Source organism: Meleagris gallopavo, chromosome 1 (genome assembly GCF_000146605.3).
Source record: "Meleagris gallopavo isolate NT-WF06-2002-E0010 breed Aviagen turkey brand Nicholas breeding stock chromosome 1, Turkey_5.1, whole genome shotgun sequence".
In the NCBI taxonomy this organism is placed as follows: Eukaryota; Metazoa; Chordata; class Aves; order Galliformes; family Phasianidae; genus Meleagris; species Meleagris gallopavo.
This window is the reverse complement of record NC_015011.2, coordinates 78331972-78347462: the sequence shown is the minus strand read 5'-3', so window position 1 is coordinate 78347462 and position 15491 is coordinate 78331972. Positions and strand designations below refer to the sequence as shown.

The window sequence follows — 15491 nt, the reverse complement described above, 5'->3', positions numbered from 1 at the left end:
CTTAGCAACCTGAAATCTTAACACTAACCAGCCTGACTGCACGAGTGAACAGCACTTGCCATGAAAAGCACGTTAGCTTCCTTCTTGCTTCCCATTCAGACACTGCGGCAGCCTGAGAGTCACATCAGGTCAAGAAACGTAGAAGTCAGAACTAGCTGCAGCTGCCTTGAGCAGCTCTGCAAGAGTCTTTGTTCTGCTGTGATGCTGCTTTAGTAGGCAATCACAACTGGCTTACAGCAGCATGCAGTCTCTGGGAAATCCACTGTTAGAGCAGACACTGGGCTTTATCTGGCTCCTGGGCACCTCAGGCAGAATGGGGACTTTGTGTTGGCGTGTAGAAGATAACCAATTCACATAGGAGGTTCATGAATATTCAGCTCGTGCTTAGAGCTGGGGAGAACAATCCCTAAATCAAAGAGGCAAATTCTTTTACCATTCACATGAGGAAAGGCATGTGAAGCCTATAGGCTTCCAGTAGCCTGTGATCCCTGACTGTCCCGGCAGGATCAATTAATGACCAAGACTGAGCATGCATCACTTGTTGAAAATGCAGTCAGTGAGGGCCTGGAGTTAATGTTTCTGAATGAAGGAGAGTTTGAAGGTGAGTCCAAGAGCCCAAGGACCCATCCAGTCTGTTGGGGTTTTGTCCCTTTTCTGCAGCTGTGCACATCCTGGGAAGCTATGGCAGACAAATCTGTCAGCAATGTGGATGTGGCTTTTTACTGCAGAGCTGCTGTAGCTCTTCTGTGCAATGAAAAACCGGTGAAGATGAAGAGGTTTGCCATGGGCACCCTATTACTAAAGCTGGACATGGCCTCTTCCTCCACTTTCCTTGCTCAGCATAAATTTTAGAGCTGAGACACACTGTTGAGGTACTGGTGCTAATAATCTACTAAAAAATAACCACTTTATCTTGTCTCTCTGTGTTGAATAATGCTGCAAGTGCTACAAACACCAGATTTCTTCACTATGACCAGGTGATGTGCAGGACTTTGTTATGCCACAGTACCTTGGGTGCATACATACAGTCTTGTATACATACTTCTCCATACAAAACACCTCCTGATTTATTTATTTATTTATTTATTTTTTTGCCAAATGAATTTCCCAAATGAAACAAGCTATCCTGCTGAAAGTGTTCTTTTGCAGCATAACTGTGTGTACCTATGCATGGGTTGTTACTGCTCTTACAAAGTGCTGTCTTCTCATATCCCTTAAGAAGTGATTACAGAGGAAACACTTAATCCCAGTCTTGTTTTCCTTGCCTTTGCCCTCCTGGAAAGCCTTCAGGCTCTGTAGCATTGCTTTTCCGCGTTGTTGAACCTAAGCAGCAGAACAAGTTGGGTGACCAAGGTGGGTGATGGCCGTGTGACTGATGCCACCCCAATGCAGAAGGCAAATAGCCTGGGCTGCAGGTGGGTGAAGCAAGACTGCTTGCACTAAGCAATGGCAGCATTGCCTCTGCGGGTCTCTGGTCTGGTCCCAAGACTCTGCAACTCTCCATTCTCTCCTTACTCTGTACTATCCCTTCATTACCACTCGTCTTCATTTTCCAGGATGGTCATTCAGACTGTCTATTTGCTGGGGAAGGACAGATGTGGTTCGTGGGCAGCAGAACCTGGCACACATGACCATAGACTGGTTTTGCCCCCAGAGTGTTGATGGAGAGGGATGTCACGGTTATTGTGTTGGTATGGCAAAGGTGGGTGGGAGGAGGCAGAGGACATGGAAAAGGCACTTGAAGTAGCTATTCCCCTTTGTCTTTTCACCCTCCTCTCATTTTTCTGGTGCCTGTGAAGTTTACTGTCTCATCCTGTAAGGGGCTGTTGTACTGGAAGTAGGAGTGCCTGCCAGCTGAATGCTGGACCTTGCCTCCTTTGGCCAGCTAGCCTGACCTTCAGCAACCTCACAGGGCTTAATAAGCAACAAGTTTTGTCCCAGCAACACATTTGGGCACACTGATTATCAGTTTTACAAGCAGGGAAGCAACATCGATTGAATCCAAGTCTCTGTGGTGGAGCTGAGGGATGAATACAGCTTGAGATTTCTCATACATTACTTCGAGGTTGCTAATGAACCCTTTTTCTTTCTCTTCATTCTTAGCTGGATACTTGCCCAACTTGGGGAGAATAAAAGCATTAACTCTTCCTGTTTGAAAGAGCAGACAATAGGTTAAGCTGAAGAGAGTGGGAGTAAGTCCAGCCAGGAAAAAATCCTGCCTCAGCAGCTGTCATCTGGGTGGCTTTTCAAGTAACGCATGTAAAGGACCTCATGAGCATCAACCTTATCTACCTGTCACCTCAGTGCCATAGTATGTAGTGAAGGGGGACAGGAGTCATGGTTTGAGAGGATGTAGCCCTTACATCCCACAGCTGGAAACCCATGTTTCTGAAGCAGCTCTGCTAATGCTGGTATTATAACGAAGCAAGCACAAGAGGCACACTCTGTCCCCTTGTCAGATCATCTTGTTCCCCCCTTGAGGCAAGGTCATGCATGGGATAGGAGCAAGCAGCACAGGGGCAACCCCAGCAGCAAACTCTCCCCAAGCATTGGACCTTTTTCTTGTTAACTGTTCACAGTTAGAATGGGTTGAAAATCAAAGATAAAGGCAGCACCAGGAGTCTGTCTCCTCCTAGCCCTACAGCATGGTCAGAGAAGCAGATGGCAGGAAGGAGAGCAACTTTTTACACCATCTAATAATGACAAGGACAAGGGGGAATGGCTTCAAACTAAAAGGGGGAAAAATTAGGTTAGATGTTAAGAATACATTCTTTTACTCAGAGAGTGGTGAGGCACTGGCATAGCTGCCAGCTGTAAAAGCTTTGGATGCCTCATCCCTGGAGGTATTCAAGACCAGGTTTAATGGGCCCTGGGCAGCCTGAGGTGGTGAGAGGCAAACCTGCCCATGGGTGGGCTTGAAGGTCCCTTCCAACCCAAGCCATCCTATGATTCTATGTAGAGATATGAATTTCATCCCCACTGGCTCCAAATGAGAGAGGTGCATGCCTGGGGACCATGTCATGCTGAATAGGAGTCCTCGAAGGCCATGCTAGGTGCCAGCACAGCTTTCTGAAGCAGGGTGCAGCTATCCCTTTCCCCATGCGTGCAGAAGCCTGGGGACCCATCAGCCCACCACTCTCTGGCTCTAGACATGCACAATGCCCCTGGACTGTAGCATGTAGTTATAGGGTTGTTAACTCCTTTCCCTCATTCCTGAGAGAGGGGGAGAATTAAAATGCACAGCAGCAGCCACACTCTTGTGCAGCTGAGACCCAGGAGTGGCCACCTTGCTGTGTCTCTTGGCACGTGGTATGGGTCTGCCCTCTTCCTGGGTGCAGAGTGTCAGAGGCCAAGTTGATACCCGTGAGATAAAGCTTTCTTAAAGCTGCTTCCATGCATGCGGTTTCTCAGGCTTGGTGCCTAAGACAGGGATATACAAGCTGTAAACTTGTTGAATTTGCCTTTTTTATTCTCTAGAATTCATAAAACATGAGAGACCTGCTCTTTAGTAATCTCCATTACTACCGTTCTGATGTTCTCTGAGTAGGATTTGCAACAGGATAGCCCATGGGCTAAGTGCTTCTTGGATCTATTTCAGCTTGCTTTCCCTGTAGCTGTGCCATGGCTTCTCTGGTTACCACCTGTAGATGTACTGAAACCCAAATCAGTAACACACACCATGTCTTCTGCTGCTGGGGCCTGTGGGAGGATGCTTGCTGCCCGCAAAGGCACCTCTGCCTCAGCAGGAGCCCTGTAGGCTTGGTCCTAGGGCATGCAACTCAATACGTTAGGTGCAAGCTCTTTGGTAAATCAAGCCGAACATCCCAAGTTTCTAATTCCCCTGCATTATTAAAGTCTGGCTCAGGAATTAATGTGGGTCAGGCTCTGCTTATGGACTGTGCATTAATTTCAAATGTAAGTTTATCTAAACTTTGGATGTGGCTAAAAGCAGGATTTGACTTACGAAAAAAAAAGACTATCTGTGAAGTTATGGCCTGGGGACAAGCACCCCTATAGGCAGGTGGGATCCATGTTGTGGTCTTGTTTTTGCTCCCTCAGCACAGAAATTGTTCACTTAGGGCCAAGGAGAATTTTATGCTGGTGTCAGGATTCAGACTAAGTTTGCTTTATTCTAGATTAAAGACTCAGAGAAGGGAGTAAAATTCTGCAGGAAAGAAGCAAGCTAGACAGTGGGCTCAGAAAGCATGCCTTCTGAGGAGTGTGTTAGGAAGTGTGAGCTAATTCATGGATGTCCAACCTTTTGGCTTGCCTAGGCCACCTGAGTAAAGAAGAATTGTCTTGGGCTGCACATAAAATATATTATATAGTTAATATATAAGTGACAAAGCTTATTTCATTTTTAAACCTTTTTTTGTATTAAAAGAAAAAGAGAATAAAAAACATAAAACATAAAAGTGGGATATGTGGCCTTGTTTTGTGAAACTAATACAGTCTGGTTTGATGGCAGTGGTTGCCAATGACGAGCTCTCAAAGTGCTCATCAGAGATTTTTGATGAAATTTCACTCTTTATTTCATCCTTGGAAACACTTGTTCACAAATGTACACACCACCAAAAGGCAATGACATTGTGGAACACTAATTCTAAACAAAGGGAGCTACCTCTGTATTAGGCATCAGAAGTGTAAATACTTCGTAACCTGCTGCACCGATCCAGAACAGAGGAGATGAGGTTCCAAGGAGCACAAGAGGGGGGCAGAAATTTAGAAAGTTAACCATGACAGGTGGAATACACATTATGCCCACATCCCTCTGAAGTCCTGAAGGTACTGAGGTGCATATGAGCTTCCAGCTTGCTACAAAGGCTTCATGTCACCCTGCCTCGTGTCCCCATCTCTCATCATGTGCCAGCTTGTGCTGAAATATATATATATTTCTTTTTTCCTCATCACCTTAGAAGCTGATTTCAGGATTGCTGGATGGTCACAGATCATAAAGGCATCTGTGCTTTCTTACAGGGGACTCCAGGAGAGGTGCTGGGATCTAGCAGGCTCGTGATATGCTGCTGCCTGTGTTGGCAACATGGACAAAATGTACTGCCAAAACTCAGATGCAGAGCAGTCTCCTCCTTTGAAAGAGCAGTAAACAGATCTCCATTCCTCCTTCACTCAAATAATTCCATTTTTCTCACTCTTTTCAAAGCGGGTTGTGCCCTTTTATCACTTTGTATGTTCTCTGTTGCCTGGGAGAGGCAAAAAGGCAGCATGACAGATCCATCCTTCTTAGGATGGATGCTCTCCCCAAAGAGAGCATGAAATCCAATACCTCAGAGAACCACCTACCTAGCTCATGCAAAAAAACATTTGTCAGATCATATAAAACAGTCTGTTGTGCAACATTCAGAACATCAAATAACCCCTTATTTATAGTATACACACTCACAACAATAAAGCTCCCTTTTGAACTTGCTTGGCCAATATAGATTAAAAGGTGTGTTCCTATTAATCAACACCTGAATTTGTTGTTTAAGCATTCAGTGCTTTGGTTTGACGTGCGCTGCTCTTGTGACTTCCAGCAGGAATAGCTGATGAGGTTTGCAAAATCTTCTGTTTCCTCTGCTGTGACTCTCTAGAAGGTACTGCTCCAATTTAGTAATGCTAGTGTCTTGCTCAATACACTCAGCTTGCATCAGGAAGCCTACGAGACAGCTGTGTTTTCAGCTTGCAAATATAACTAGGAAATGTTGCCCCAAAAATGAAGAAAGAGGAAAAGGATATTTCCTGGAGCTGTGAAGCAAGATTTAAAAATATCTGTAAAATTCAAGAGGGATGGAAGGGATGTTTCTCCAATAGGTTTAGCTGTGAAGGTCAGCAGTAGAACGTCAGCTTGCAGGCAGTTCCTCCATGCAGCTCCTTTTGTCAGCAGCAGAGACACTGCATCAGGCCCTAGAAGTCACCCATATCCCTTAGCTCTGAGCTGGAGGCCTTAGCCAAGGGCAGCTCCTCATTGCCCACATGAAGTCCACCCACCGGTGTCAGGTCCTGGCTGGGTGCAGCACCTGAGTCACTCTGGGTACAACTGGATCTGGAGTGCCTTGAGATGGGCAACAGCTGATCTGCTCGTGTTGTCCCACTCATTATGCCTTCTCCACCACCCTGGAGATTACCCCAGCCTCCCTTTATTTCAGCTACAGAACAGTGAACTATCTCCATTTCTTCCTCAGTCTTCTCTGTCTTTGCCAGTGACTTCCTCAGGGCAAGGAAATAGTTTCCTCCACGTGTTTGTACAATGCCTAGAGAATTATTTGCATGCTTTTATGGGCGGTCTGTGCCCTTGCCTGGAGATGCATGAATGGGTGTGACACGTGTTAGCTCTCCAGAACATACCTTGGGGTGAGCTTGGCAATGCACTTGGAGAAGTTTGTTTGCACACTGTAAGGCTCATAAGCTGAAAGAATGAAGTCAGGACTGGCGTTGTTTGTTATTCCTGTCTTCCTGCTCACCTGGGTATCAGTAACAGAGGAAGCTCTCATTCTTTGTGTTGGAACTGGAAGCAAGACAAAGCTTTCTCATCTGCACATTAGGATACCATGGAGGAGACTTGGTTGTAAGCTGTCTTTATTGCTAGTTCTTTGCACAATCTATATAAATTTTAATTCCAGTGGGATCTCATTGTTAAAATTTCCAAATGAAAGTATTCCAGAAGAGCTATCCTAGCAAACCTTCCTTGTGGGATTACTGCTTTTACTGTTACCAGAAGAGTTCTGTTGCTGAACTTGCTTAGCTGATCTCGATAAATGAAACAAAAATGGCAAGAGATTGGCAAAAAGACTTATAAGTGCATTTAACAGCATTTGCACAAACATTTTTGCCATTATGGAAATTTCAACTTATCTGCCAAAATGAACAATTAAAAAAAGCATTCCTTAACAATATTGCTATGCTGGCACAAAGAAAATGACTTTTACTGACCTGTCTTGCAATGAATTTTTTTGCAGGTATTTGCTAAACTCACTAAGTACTTTCATTGCAATTACCAGGCTTGGAACATCCAGCCCTCCTCCTCAACACACGAAGCAGAATCTGAACTCTGACACCGAGCCATCAAGCCAAAATAAACTCCTTGGGCTTGTTAAAACTGGGAAAACTGAGCTCTGGAAATGCTGGGTCTGGTGGTTTTTTGCTTTTATCTGCAAGAGAGGAGTCTGCTGGGTCTGAGCATTAGAGCAGAACATCTTGAGGCTTAAGGGTAGATCTCAATTACACAGCTCAGGTCTATCCCAAACCATAATGGGCTCTTTGCGTTGTTTCTTGAGGACATGCCCATGCAGACAATAGCTATGTGCTGGCAAGCTGAGGTCTTAACCTATCTAAACACTATATAATTGAAAAAAATACATAAAACCACATGGGGGTGGGTATAGGGAGCTGGGCTGCTGGTAAGGCATGTACTTGGCAGACACCTGTGTTCAGGGCAGTGTCATTCAAGGAACAAAGAACATTTTCTTGGGACTTTCTACTCAGTGCTGTTCCCCAGTCTGCAGGCTCCTCTGTAATTGCATCTTGGATAGACAAATGTGCACAATACAGCCTCAGGGAATGCCATTTTTTCCAGCAGCCTGTGAGAAAGAACAAAGAAAGCAACAGGATCATGCCCAGAGTAGAGCTTGGCAGTAGACTCCTTGCTCCATTAGGGAAAAATCCCAAAGTACAAGTCAGCGAATTTACCACAATTTCAACTGTTGAGAAACTGATGGTGTGATCCTAGTAAAAGTGTGTGTTGAACGAGTGTAAAGTTGCATTTCCCCAGAGCTGCTCCCAGAAAGACATTAAAAGGAACTATTGGTATCTGGTGAATAGTGGATCTAAGCAGAGGTTACCCCGGGCTACCTCAGATATGAGAACCAAAGCAGAAATGGGGCAGATCCTAGCTCTGCCAAGAGTTTTCCAAGAAGAAAGACAAGTTGCAATGAAATTCACGGCCCCTAACTTTGTCTCACTCCAAAGTTCAGGTCTTTGAACTGGGTCAAGTTTAGTGAAGAAACCACAGGGACTTCTGTGTGATCCATCTCACCCTAGGTTCAGGGGCTGGTGCTGGGAAAACCATGTCCTGTTTGGAGACGCCTTTTCCTCTGTAGGGAGTATAGAAACAATACAAAAATCAATTCTTGTTTCTCAGTGCTGTTGTCAGATGCCAGCTCGTGCTTGAAACTTTTGCAAATTTCATTAAACCCAGTGCCAACTTTTCCTAATCTGTCTGGGTGTCATCCCCCAACCTGAGCCTTTGACCAACTTTTATCTCAGGCAGACAGAAGTCCTGAAGCATGACAGCCACATGATAACCTGCCTGGTGCAACAGATCCAGTTAGCAGCCATCCCCAGATTATTTTAAAAATTAAGCAAACCAGTAGATGCATGCATTTGTTGAAAAGGCTGGAAAAGTCCCAGGGCTAGTACTTGCCCTTGCAGCTACCGCAAATCCCATGTAATGCCAATGACAGAGAAGGGGTTAGGCTGAACTCTCTGTAATAAAGACTGAACAGATTCCCTTTGCTGTACTTCTCCATCATGCAGAGGATCCATTCTCAAGATCTTGAGATGCTTTTTAGGTTTATTTGCTTACATTCTGAACACACACATTGTAAAAACGACTTTTTTTGTAAAAGACAGCAACTGTGCCAACTATGTCTGTCATCTGAGTTCTCCCTCTCTCTCATCTCAGTTCTCTTCTTGTAATTAATTTCCCCGGTTGTTTTTTTTTTTTTTGTTGTTTTTGTTTTGTTTTTCTGTTAGGTGAAATTACAGAGCATTGAAAAGCAGCTGTTTTCTCCTGCTCCAGAACAAGTGAAGTGATTAGTGCAAACAGATACATTTCAGAATAGTGTACAGATGAAGAGGACTCAAAAGCTTAAAACAAGAGTCTGCAGTTGGTCAGCGATTTGCTTGCTCGTGTCTATGTGAGTTGCTCTGGGAATACAAGATATCTCTGAGCTGTAGCCCATTTACATAGAACAATTTTGCTGCTGAGTGTGCTTTTCTTACTAAGGGCAACTGCTCATCTCAGAGCTATAATGATCCCAATGTACTCCTGAGATGAACTGCAACCCACTGTTCTGGCAGGCCGCTTGTCTTGTTTCCCTGCCGCAAGAGCTGGAATGATCTGTGTTTGCTGGCGAAGCTTCTTTCTGTTGGCTTTCCACTTTACGCAGCGGAAGATTTTATGAAGCTATCTTGATTGTTTCAAAAACATTTATAAAATCCTCTTTTTTCCCCAGTAGTTACCTTGTACTGAAACAGCCTCATATATAAACACTGACCATGTGCTTCATGTTTCCCAGGGCACAGGGCACCAAACTCACAATACAAACTCAGTTTAGGGGAATTACTGTGGGACTGCACATCCTGGCCATCGGCTCGTTTGGGACCTGTGTAGGATCTCTACTTGATTAGCAGAAAATCTGGGAGTTCTTGGTTCCCAGGCTGTGTAGCTTTATGTCAAAATGTCAAAACCTTCATAGGGAGTGATTATCTCAAAGGTGAACCAGATCCATGTCTAAGTCCCTTTCAGAGCACAACACTTCCAAACTTTTCTCTATATGCCTGAGGCTATGTAGAAGAATTCAGGGGAAAAAAAATGCCATTTGTAAACAACAACTAGCTCATTCCCAACCAAAGCTCAAGTAGTCCCATGCTAGTTCAATAAATAACCAACTGGAAATGCAACTGGTGGAAGACATGGAGTGGTCCTGGGCCTTAAGAGGATGGTCCTAATCCATAACCCATTACTGTGCACACCAGCAACCAAGAGGGCCCACGCAGTGAGGTAAGGCTGCAGTATGCTCCCTGCCTCCTTGTATAAAGTGCCTGATTTAATGAGAATCAAGTCTCTGATTCAGCAAAGCACTTAAGTGATTTGATGAACCAGGGCCAGACTGAACATCTTGTGCAGAACTCAGTTGTCTAGTGAAAAATATCAAATATCTTATTGATGGATGCAGACTTAAATGAAATTTAAAGACGTCGCAATTTAGGGCTATAGGTGCCCAAACTCATATTGTTCATTTTTTATTGTATTAAAGTAATCATCTCTACGGGAACAGAACCAGCCCCTCCAGAAAATCCATCCTTGTCATGCTCGGAAGAATATTCTCAGTCCTCCCCAAGTGCCCTGGAAATCAGATTATTTATGTAGCTAGCCTAAAAACTTAGCGCATTCAGGCTATTTTGTATCAACAAGATGCAGACACATCCTCTCTTTCACTACTGAGAACACCCAGCTTTATTAGCCCTACTGGCTGCGTAAGGTGTGGTGGACTGAGGCACAGCCTTGTATAGCTGAGATCAGACACCATAGGGTCACCATCAGGACAGTGAACTCCATCAGAGTACTGCCAGACAGATCTCAGGATCCCAATGTCATTTTTTCTTGGCACTCATTGAACAGTCTAGGCACTGAACTCTCTATAGACCCCGATCTCCAGGGCTATCTCCCCCTTTTTATATGACCCCATCCACTCATTCTCGCAATCTCTGGGATCACACCAGCTACGTTATGTCTGGGATTTCACAGAACTCAAAGCCAAACATTTTATTCTTGGTCAGATTTGACTTAAGGCTCATAAACTGGGAACACAAAATACAGGGTAGGAATTAACAGCGAAAACCCTTCTGCTCTCGGTGGACAAAATGGACTGGGTAGTATGACTGACAGGGTGCAGAATGATGAAGTTGAAACTTGGTCTACTAAAGCCTGCTCCTTCTTACTCACCAGGCAGCATTTCAGCTGAAATGGTGAATACAGTAGAATGCTGTAACTTGAAGACTGCAGCACCACGCATGCAGACAAGTGGAATGGGCAGAGACTGGGTTTCTGCAAATCCTGCCTTCATAGTGTTCCTCTTTGAAAACATCCTACTTTTCTAATGCAAATTTTTAACAAGAAGTTATCAAAAAGAATTAAAAAAAAGAGTACATGAAGACTTTTGAGGTTTTGCTCAATTCTATGCTCTGTAAAATATTCCCACATAGCCACTAGTGCTCAAAAGAAGCAGTTACGTGGTACTTGGTTTATCTGCTTTGGAACGGTGAAGTGTGCACACAACTGTGCACACTTCAGTGTGGTTCCAGGGAGTCTGGGGATTTCAAAGCTGCTTTATCTCCCTGATAATTAACTGGCAAAGGAGGGCAAATTAAAAACAGTGTCTGTAACTAAAAATGGAATGATAGATTATGGGCTTAGGAAAAAAAGTATCACATGCACATCACAGCTTTAAACAGCTCTGGAACTCATAGAAGCGGGAGTTTAAAACCTTCACTGTGTTTTTAACCCATGGATTCCTAAACATTTGTTTTTCTAAAGAACTGCAAAAGTTTTAATGGTGTATTTGAATCCACTGCAATGACTTTGCTGTTCTTGCTCTCACAGCATGCTCCTACAAGTGGTCTCCTGGGCTTTTTGAACTAGCACTAAAAGTCCTTCATCAAGCAGTGAGAGAGGAACCCAGCTCTCCTAAATTTCACATTGCCTCTACCTCCTCTTCAGTAAAGCAGAAAGCAAAACAAAAACGAAAACACAACAGTTTCAACTTACTATTGAGAAAAGCTGAGCAGCTGAATTTCCCACCTACGACAGGACCCAAGTGCCTAGGAATTTTTTAGGAGTTTTGTGCAAGCATAACACTGAGGCACTCAAAATGAGTGGAATGCTTGATATTTCTGCCCTTCGCCTCTGCAACCCACACAGCCATGGCTCTGAATGAAGGTAGGACCATTCATCTGCAACGGCAAAGGATAGAGACCTCATGTTCAAAGGGCCTTTAAGGACACTTTGTCTTGTTTGTGCAAACAGCATTTGAATGACCTAGTTGAAAGGCTTCTGAAAAATGCAAAACACTGTCAGAAATGCAAAATGATGCATCCATCATCAGAGGGAGGAAAGAAAGCACACAGAGAACCTTAGCCAAGCCTGACTGGCTTTAGTGGATCACCATCTTTGCTCAGGCCACAGTCAGATTTAATGGAGTGACAGCCTTATCTCTCAAAGTGATCTCATTAAAGGCAGGGGACAAGCCAACAGGGGTGAGACCTGTAATTACAGCCAGGAGGTTGACAGAAATAGTTACATACAGTCACCTAGGGTACTCTGTGTCCCCTGTTAAGTGAACCACCCTTCAGAAGACATGAATCCCATTCTGACTGCCTTTCTAAATGGCATTTATATAGAGACTTCATGGAGGAACACAGTTTGCTTTACCTGAACCGCTGCTGGTTTTATTGCCTGCTTTAGTGTGCTGTGAGTAACTCCATCCTCTGGTGACTGCAGCCATACGGCATGCACAGATGAGGAAAAATAGCTTGTTTGGATCCATCTCTGTTCCTTTTTCTTTAATTCTGAATAAGGATGGGAGGGAGCTTTGGCAGTTGGAGTTGGTGACCCTGAAGGTTCATCTTCCAATCTAGATAATTGTGTGATCCTTCTCCGACGCAAAGGACATTGTACTGTCCACAAGCAAACTGTCCCAGTGTGTGTGTATTAATTGCTGCTGAAGCAACACCTGTGTTTTTCAAAGGGAAGGGCATAGCTCTTGTTGCAACTCATCAAAAATGGTGGTGGGCACAGAAGATCTCACAGAAAGAACAAAATAAGAGGGAGGTGATATTCTTTCCTGTTCTAGGTGGTATCTATTACAGGATCTAACATCCTAGCTTTCCCAACAAATGCAGTCCTAAGCTGTAGCAATTGAAAAGGGATAAAGATTTGCTTTTCCATGTCAAACTATATGCAGACTGTAAACAAAAGGAGTATACATGAGCAGAAGCTGTTGTCTCTAACACCAAGAGCAGAGGGCTGTCAAAGCCTTGAATAGGTGAAATATTAACAAATATTTCTTCTCAGGAGTGCTAATGCATTGGCACAAGCTGTCCAGGGAGATGGTAGAGTTACTGCCCCTGGAGATGTTCAAGAAACTCGTGGACTTGGCACTGACATCTACAGCTTAGTGGGCGTGGTGGGGATGGGTTGATGGTTGGAGTAGATGATCTTAAAGGTCTTTTCCAACCTTAATGATTCTGTGATTCTATGAACGTTCACCTGGCATTTGTTCAAGATTTTCTACCTCCTGTCTTTCGTCTTGGTTCTCTTCTCAACCCTAAAATCACCATAATAAAACTCCCTGCTGTAGAACATCCTCAAGTTCCCAAACTGAAAAATGCTACAGAAGGACTGTGTGAAGTACATGTTATAAAAATAGCAGTTGGCTTCCACGTATTGCCCTACACTACCTACATAAGGCCCACTTCTTTTACTGCACCCAGTGCTCCATACCAGCACTCCCTATCCCTGGAATTCAACAGCTTTGCAACAGCCCACAACTGGCTTCACAGTCAGGAGGGAAAAACATTCTTTTGCTTCACATCTTCAAAAAGGATTTGTGATTCTTCCTGGGATGAGCTGAGAGTGACATATAAGCCAAAGAGCAGGAATTTTCAGGCATTAAAAACCGACTTGGACCTTATCCACTGGCAAGAGTGAAGTGCCCTGTATGTTATCTCTGCTTCTCCCAGTCACCATGCCAAGGTATCAAAAAGAGTTTGTAATTGCTGTAGATACTGAAAACAGAGCTCTCTGGGTTTTTCGTAAGCTAATCTCTCTGATACCTATTAAGGGAGGAGAACACACGTACTCTACCCTCTGTTCCTGGTTTTACGTAATACTATTTCCTTTGATCCGTATGGATTTGCCCTCTTTTTATGTCACTGCCAAAAAAGGGAACTCAGCCTCGTTTTTCTCCTGGAAGAGACTTTATAGCATCATTTGATCCCTCTGGTTTTACATCAGGAAGAGACTGCAACTCATCAAGTATCCCAAAGCAGAAGATGGAACACATTCATGGTATTCCAGCTCAGCTGTACTGTACAGATCACAGCTGTTACACATCGAAGGGCAGAATGACTTGGAAGATGTCTGGAGGTCTTTCAGTGTTCTACTTATGATGCTTCACAGCCACACTGAAAGAAACTGAAGTTTGACATGGTGAATTCTTGTTAAGGAGTGAAAATGAAACAAGTAAGTGATTTCAGCCTCTGAGATTTCTACCCAGTTCCTAGTGCATACAAAGTTCCCTTCTTTCCACCCTCTAACATGAGCTAGCAATTTCAAGAGAAAGAAAACTTCAGAGATGAGTAACAGGAGTAAAATGACAGCTCTGTCTTGGGGACAGGATGGTGCAGCTTGAGAGGGAGATGGCTGCCTAGGTACCTGGAGTTTTTTTAGGTGAACTGAAAGCAGTCTCTGCAGCTGTCAAACCAGTGCCAGATCCAGTGAAGATCATTAGCGGGAGCTTAACATGAAGCTTCTGCAGATGACCAAAAACGTGTCTCTGAAATGCTTGCCTGCCATCTGAAATCACATCTGAACTCACTGCAGGTTTTTACTTTAGAGTTCACTATGTCCTGTACCAGGAGTGCCTCAGCAGGACTTGGGGACAGTGACCAAACTGAGCTCCATCAGTGGTGTGATGCTCCCCAAAAGCCCTTTAAACTGTAATTCGAAGCAGCATCCCTTCCCATCACACAAGTCTATGGACAAACAGTTGGATGACAGAGCTCCTGTCCAAGACTTGTACAGCTGAGTTTAGTCTTACTGTCCTGCCACGGGGGGTTTCAGCCCTTGCTTACCCAGAAAGCACCTATCCAAATGAAAGTTATTCCCTCTGCAAAAGCATTCCTGCTGTCCCCAGCTAGCTCCATGTGCCCAGGGCCCTCCTCAGTCCTGCAGCTTCCTGCAGGGAACAGGCCACCCAAACACTTCCTTATTGGGTTTTGCCAGGCACCTCAGGGTCTTGCGAGTTCTTCTGAGCTGACAAGAATGAGGGCAGGAGCTGATTGTCAAAGCATGAAGATAGAAGAGCAAACGGCACCACAGCTTCAGGGAGGAGTCAGGTTGGGGGTTAGGAAAAGGTTCCTCACCATAGGGCAATAGGCATGGCCCCAAGCTGCTGGAGTTCAAGGAGCATCTGGTCAGCCTCTCAGAGATAACATTTGGATTTGGGGTAATGCTGCATGGAGCCAGGGGCTGCACTTGATGATCCTTATGCATCCAACTCGGAATATTCTGTGGTTCTGTGATTCTATGATTCTCCATCTGCCCATCTCTCCCATGTGCTCAAGTGGGAAGGGAGCTATGAGACCATTGCCCAGCCAGGCACTGAGCAGCAGAGCACAGAGATACATTGTGCATCTCATCATTGGCTCCTGGCCACAACCTGCAGCAATCACAACGCTTTAAAGCCGTTTTGACGAGTGCACACACATCTCCTTACACACAGAAGAAGCTCGTAACCCCGGAAGGTGCGGCAGCCTTTCGGGAACCGCGTCACCCCAGCAGGCTATGTGGCAGATATAGGTAGTAAGGGAACCCTGGTGATGCCCTCAGAACAGGGTCCTGTAGCCGTACCTGGCTTCACTCCGTTGCCTCTCAGCGAACGCAGTGCCACAAACCGGAGTGCGGCAGAATAGCGGGGCGCCGCGCCCAC

The 15491-nt window shown here is 44.7% G+C and overlaps 1 long non-coding RNA gene across 2 annotated transcripts; it reads right to left on the bottom strand.

The window, feature by feature from the left end:
* Positions 1 to 6559: 6559 nt before the first annotated feature.
* Positions 6560 to 15491, bottom strand: LOC104913288. Of its 2 annotated transcripts, XR_004161583.1 has the most exons (3): positions 15413 to 15491; positions 11549 to 13975; positions 6560 to 8090 (listed from the first exon to the last, which is right to left on the bottom strand). It is a non-coding gene; the product is annotated as an uncharacterized LOC104913288 (long non-coding RNA). The 2 variants fall into 2 exon arrangements; XR_004161584.1 differs by lacking the exon at positions 11549 to 13975.